Raw genomic sequence first — 6,077 nt, forward strand, 5'->3', positions numbered from 1 at the left:
CTGCCTTTGGCCCAGGGCGCGATCCTGGGGACCCGGGATTAAATCCCACGTCGGGCTCCGGGTGCATGGAGCCTGCTTCTCCCTCTGCCTCTCTCTCTGTGTGACTATCATATTTACATTTTTATAAATAAAAAAAATTAAAAGCAAGGTAAAACTGCAGACATCGCTTGCACTCACATTCATTGGTGAGAACTTAGTCCTATGGTCACCACTAGCTAAGGGGTGCTAGAAAATATAGAAGAGGAGACGGATTGGCATGGGGAGATCTGTAACCTTGAGGGGTACCAAAAAAGGCCAAAGATTAATGGGGGAAAGGGCTGAAGTGAATCAAGGAATAGAGAGAAGAACTCAAGAGACTGTGGTCTGGATAGAGCACAGCCCTCATAGTAACAGTGAAAAGGGAACAATAGGTATTAGTGATCAGAGGGTAGGATTTCAGATTTCAGAGGTGGAGAAGTTCAGGGTGAGAACTATTCCTGGGATATGGCCCAGAAAGTGTGACTGAAAGTGTGTGGCAGAGAGATAAAGATGATTATAGGACACCGCAGACATCTTCATTATTCACCTTTTCAGGTGTCACCTAACTATGCGTCTAACTAATGTCATAAACCAGAGTATGAAACCTTGACCAAACACCTCTTATAGGTCCTAAAATGTGAATGGATAAGAAGTTAGGGACCTCACTCACATTGGTGTGTACCCGGACCTGTTAGGTTGGCACTGCCATCAAGTGGCCAGTGGTGAGAACTACACTTAGTGTTGGAATCATCCCTGAGGTATTTGTCTTTCCAAGACCCAGCTTTCAAAAGGTTGTGGAGGTCTACCAAATCTCTAGGGGAATATTTGTGGGACAGCTTTCCAGTGAAATGAGCAATATCCCAAACCATTAAATGAGAAGTTCATAAAAGACGTAGCCTGATAGATGGTCTCTTCTAGCACATTTATAATTTTCTTTTTGACGATTTGGGAAAAGGCTATTTTCAGAAAAATTACATACTTATGAAAAAACAAAACTCTAAAACATTGAAAAGCAGAAAAAGTAAGAATGCTGCTACCATCCTTATAGACAGACCTGCATCTTCAGGTGCTTGCAAATTTCTCAATGTGGATGGACACTGCGACGTGGCATATGACATGGATATTCACAAGTGTCATGAACACAAGTCTGTTCTCCTGCTTTTCACCTTTTCTTGTATAATGAAGCTATTTTTATTCAATACATAAGGACACTGTGTACCTTTGAAATAACCATTTGGAAGACAAAGATGAAACCAGTCAGAATTGAAAAGCACATAGTAAACCAGTGGACCCTCACCAATCCCTCCCTGGCTTTATTGTGGTTTTTTAATAATACTAGGTGAGGGGTGCCTGGGTGGCTCAGTTGGTTAAGCGTCTGCCTGCAGCTTAAGTCAATCCTAGGGGTCCTAGGATTGAGTCCCACGTCTGCAGCGAGGAGCCTGCTTCTCCCCTTCCCTCTGCCACTCCCCGCCACCCTTGCTCGTGCTCTCCCTCTCAAATAAATAAAATCTTAAAAAAAGATTTAATAAAACTAGGTGAAAATTGAAGATTGGAAATAAATACATTTATTTATTGAATGAATTCAACAATTATTTATTGAGGACTTACTATGGGCTAGGTAAGTGTTTACTGTGTTCTAGGAGTACAATAGACTCTAAATAGACTTAAGGACAAACCCCTCATCTACCACTTGATAAAATTCTTATATTTATTCTATACTAAATATAATTTATATTTAATGTTTGTCTACTTTGTAGAGTGGGTAGGTCAAATCTTATTTTTCTCATTTTATCCATGATGAAGTTGAGACTCAGAAACATTAAATGACTTTCCATGCAGCACAAAAACTTATAAAATGAGCCCTTAGTTTTTATTTTTTTTAAATTTTTATTTATTTATGATAGTCACAGAGAGAGAGAGAGAGAGGCAGAGACATAGGCAGAGGGAGAAGCAGGCTCCATGCACCGGGAGCCTGATGTGGGATTCGATCCAGGGTCTCCAGGATCGCGCCCTGGGCCAAAGGCAGGCGCCAAACCGCTGCGCCACCCAGGGATCCCAAAATGAGCCCTTAGATTTGGTTCCAATTCATATGTGGATTCATACCTAGAGCTGTCTTCCTTATCATGTTGTTCCTCTAATTTTTTAAGATTATATTTGTTGATACTGTTTTTAAATGTTCCTCTAAATTTTAATATTAATTCTGCTATAAACATGTTTTATAATCTGGAATGTGTCAAATACCTTATGCCTCTTTTACTGATTAGCACAGTTATTTTTGCTCAGAACACAAGGGCACCACATACCTTTGAAATAAAAAGAGATGAGGGACACCTCGATGGCTTAGTTGGTTAAGCAGCCAACTGGTGATCTTGGCTCAGGGTGGTGAGAGTGATCCCCACATGGGGCTCACACTGGGCATGGAGCCTGCTTAAGATTCTGTCTCTCCCTCTGCCTTTGTCCCCACCCTCTCCCACTTCCATGGGAACTCCTCCCATACACACACACACATACACACTCACATACACACACACACACACATATATGTAAATAGTAAACCAGTGAATTCTCTTCAATCTCCCCTTTGGATTTATGATGAATCATTACCAAAACTTGGATAAATTAAATCATTTTCTGAGTATCTGTATTAGTAAAATGAAGAACATTTATAAATTATTTGTTTTAAAGATTTTATGTATTTGAGAGAGAGAGAACATGAGTGCGGGAGGAGCAGAGGGAGAGAGAGAAGCAGGCTCCTCACTGACAAAGGAGCCGATGCAGAGCTCTATCCCAGGACCCCAGGATCATGACCTGAGCTGAAGGTAGATACTTAACTGACTGAACCACCCAGGCAGCCCAAAAATTTATAAATTATTATTAAAACAACAACTTGAAATGAAAATGCTATTAATATAAAAATGTGAGCTTTTAAACATTTCATAATTTCTCTTCAAAATGAATTCAGTATAGATTACAGCAATGAAATCAAGCAATGGAATTAAGAACTGGATCTTTCTAAGAGTAAAATCATTTAAAAAAAAGCCTTTAAGATTGCGGAGCAATAGAGCACGTGCAAAATGATTACTCCAATTTTCTACCCAAAGTTGGACAAAGCGAGGTTGTTCCTGCTGGTGAGGGACTTACTAGGGTAGTTCCCCTTGCAAAAGATCTTTTTGTGTATCCAGACTACTAAATTTACCATTGAGCATATGTCTGCTAGTACATTTCTATATAAAAAATTGTACATTTGCACATTTATGATTCATAAGCAGTAACATATACATTCAGACTTGTGCTAAAAAAACACAACCAAATTGTTGCCTTGGCAGCCCCGGTGGCCCAGCGGTTTAGCACCACCTTCAGCCTGGGGTGTGATCCTGGAGACCCGGGATTGAGTCCCGCGTCGGGCTCCCTGCATGGAGTCTGCTTCTCCCTCTGCCTGTGTCTCTGCCTCTCTCTCTCTCTCTCTCTGTGTCTCTCATGAATAAATAAATAAAATCTAAAAAAACAGAAACAAAAAAACCCCAAATGGTTGCCTTGCATACATTTGTACGGTGAGATAACAGGTTTTCTTTCTACCCTCTTCTCTGCTCATTCTATGAAACCAAGCTCAAACCACCACTGCTGAGTCTTCTCAAAGCCCTCCCACACAGCTAGTCATGCCTTCTTCTGTGCTCTCAAAGAATGTGTATGTGTACATGTGTGTGCATGTGTGTGTATGTGTGTTCATAAAGCTCATCTGATGGGGTTATGAAATGGTAAAACCTTGGTATTCTAAGCTACTGCTCCCTAGGAAGATACTAATTTTCTGCAGGAAGTATCATGGTAACTACATTTCTTCTCTGTTTCTAGTTCACGCCTTATCTTGAAGGCAAACACTCCCATCTCTTCCCCAAAGGATGAGTAGGTCACTAGGTAGTTGTCCCAGGCACTCACAATGCTGGCAGTAGACACTATGAATAATCACATTGGAATAAAGGCATTGACTGGAATTGTCCCAAGCAAATTGAAATATATGGCAACCTGAGTAGAAGTCAGTTATCCCTATAAACGTTAAACTCAAAGTGAAACTTCAGCAAGTGAATCAGCTGAGCCTGAAAATGAGGTCCTGGCATTTCTATCTCAGCCTAGGAAGGCACTGGAGACATGACAGAGAATTACTGAACCTGATGCAACAGGAGAAATACCAACCAGATTAAACCAGGGTCAGTTTACTTAAATTTGTTTGGCCTAAGTTTTTCACAAATTCCTGAGGATGGAGTTGGATATTAAACATCCACCCCCTGTTTCTACATTATAAGCAATTTACCATGTACAATTATTTTTAGGGTAACTGATGAGTAGACAGTATGTAATTCTCATTCCAAAGGTTAAAGGCAGTGGTTCACAGTGAAGCCCCTCTTGTGTTTTTTTTTTCAAATAACAAAAGCAAAGCTGAGTATTCTGTACCTCTCTAACCCCAAAATTCTAATCCCCAAAATGACCTCTTTCAGGAATATTGAATTAACATGTTTTACTTCTATCTGGGAAATAAATGTCATACCTCCATTTCATACTGTACTGTAATTGTTTATTTTTCCCACAAGATTGCAAATATCCCTCTTCATTGGCAGGGGTGATATCTTGTTCATCTTTGTACTTCCATTACCTAAAATAATTACTGGTGTATAGAAGATGAATTGGCTGGTGGATTGAATGGCTGATTGGGTATGCTTGGTTGATTTCCTAGTTAGTTGCTTGGCTGGTTGGTTGGTTTCCAATAAGTTGGTTGACTGGTTGGTTGGCTGACTAGCTGATTAATGGGTTGGTTGGTTGACTGGGGGGTTGGCTGGCTACTTGGCGGATGAGTGGGTTGGCTTTGTGGTTGAATGGCAGGCTGGATTGTAGCTAGCTAGCTGACTGGTTGTTTGATCAACTTTTGCAAATTTCCATTCTAAAATTTCTGAAAGTTTATATCGACACAACTTTATTGTATCACAAAATCCCAAGAAAATAAATTAAGGTTAAGTAGCTAATTATGACCCCCTTAGGCAGCAAATTATAACCACTTCAAGGTATGATATCCCAATTTTATCACTGGCCCACGCCTAAGAGTATTTCCCAGGGCTTGCCAGCTGCACATGAGATATGATTGAGAGGTTATTGAGCAGAATATTGTCAAGCTCATCACATGTCTTTCTACCCTTATAGACTAAGTTCTTCGAGTCTCTGATCATTTTGTCATTGGATGTGGGTGTCGTTAGGCATGCCTTTAAAAAGTACCACTTAAATACCTTAAGAAGAGGGCACCTGGGTGGCTCAGTGATTGAGCGTCTGCCTTTGGCTCAGGTTGTGATCCCAGGATCCTGGGATCGAGACCCACATCAGGCTCACCACAGCGAGCTTGCTTCTCCTTCTGCCTGTCTCTCTGCCTCTCTCTCTGTGTCTCTCATGAATAAATGAACAAAATATCTTTAAAAAGTATCTTAAGAAGAATAATGAAGCTTTACTTAACACACTTTAGTTAATAGATAACATCTTTCTATAAACCAACCAGCCCTGGACAAATAAAATGTAAAGAAAGAAGTTCACTTTAGAAAAGGAAAATGCACAAAAGTTCAACTGACTTTTCACTTTAAGACATTCTAGGTCATAGTCGTTTATAGTAGTATATATGCTCATCTATGACCATTCAAAATGCTGGAAAAAAATTAAGTAAAGGAAAAAAAATTAAGTAAAGGAGAGAAAATGAGTGAAAATATCAGTGAAGGTGACAAAACATGAGAGACACCTAACTCTGGGAAACAAACAAAGGGTAATGGAAAGGGAGGTGGGTGGGGGGTTGGGGTGACTGGGTCATGGGCACTGAGGGGGCACTTGACGGGATGAGCACTGGTGTTATGCTAAATGTTGGCAAATTGAACTCCAATAAATTTTTTTTTAAGGCTCCAAAGAAATCAAAGAACATGGAGAAAATTAAGAAGCATGTGGCACTGGAAAAATCATCCTAAACCACCATTTTATAGAGAGCAGTACTCCAGGACTGGAGGGGACATTTGGGATGGCCCAGTGGGGTTGAGCCA

This window comes from Canis lupus, chromosome 7, assembly GCF_048164855.1.
Source record: "Canis lupus baileyi chromosome 7, mCanLup2.hap1, whole genome shotgun sequence".
Lineage (NCBI taxonomy): Eukaryota > Metazoa > Chordata > Mammalia > Carnivora > Canidae > Canis > Canis lupus.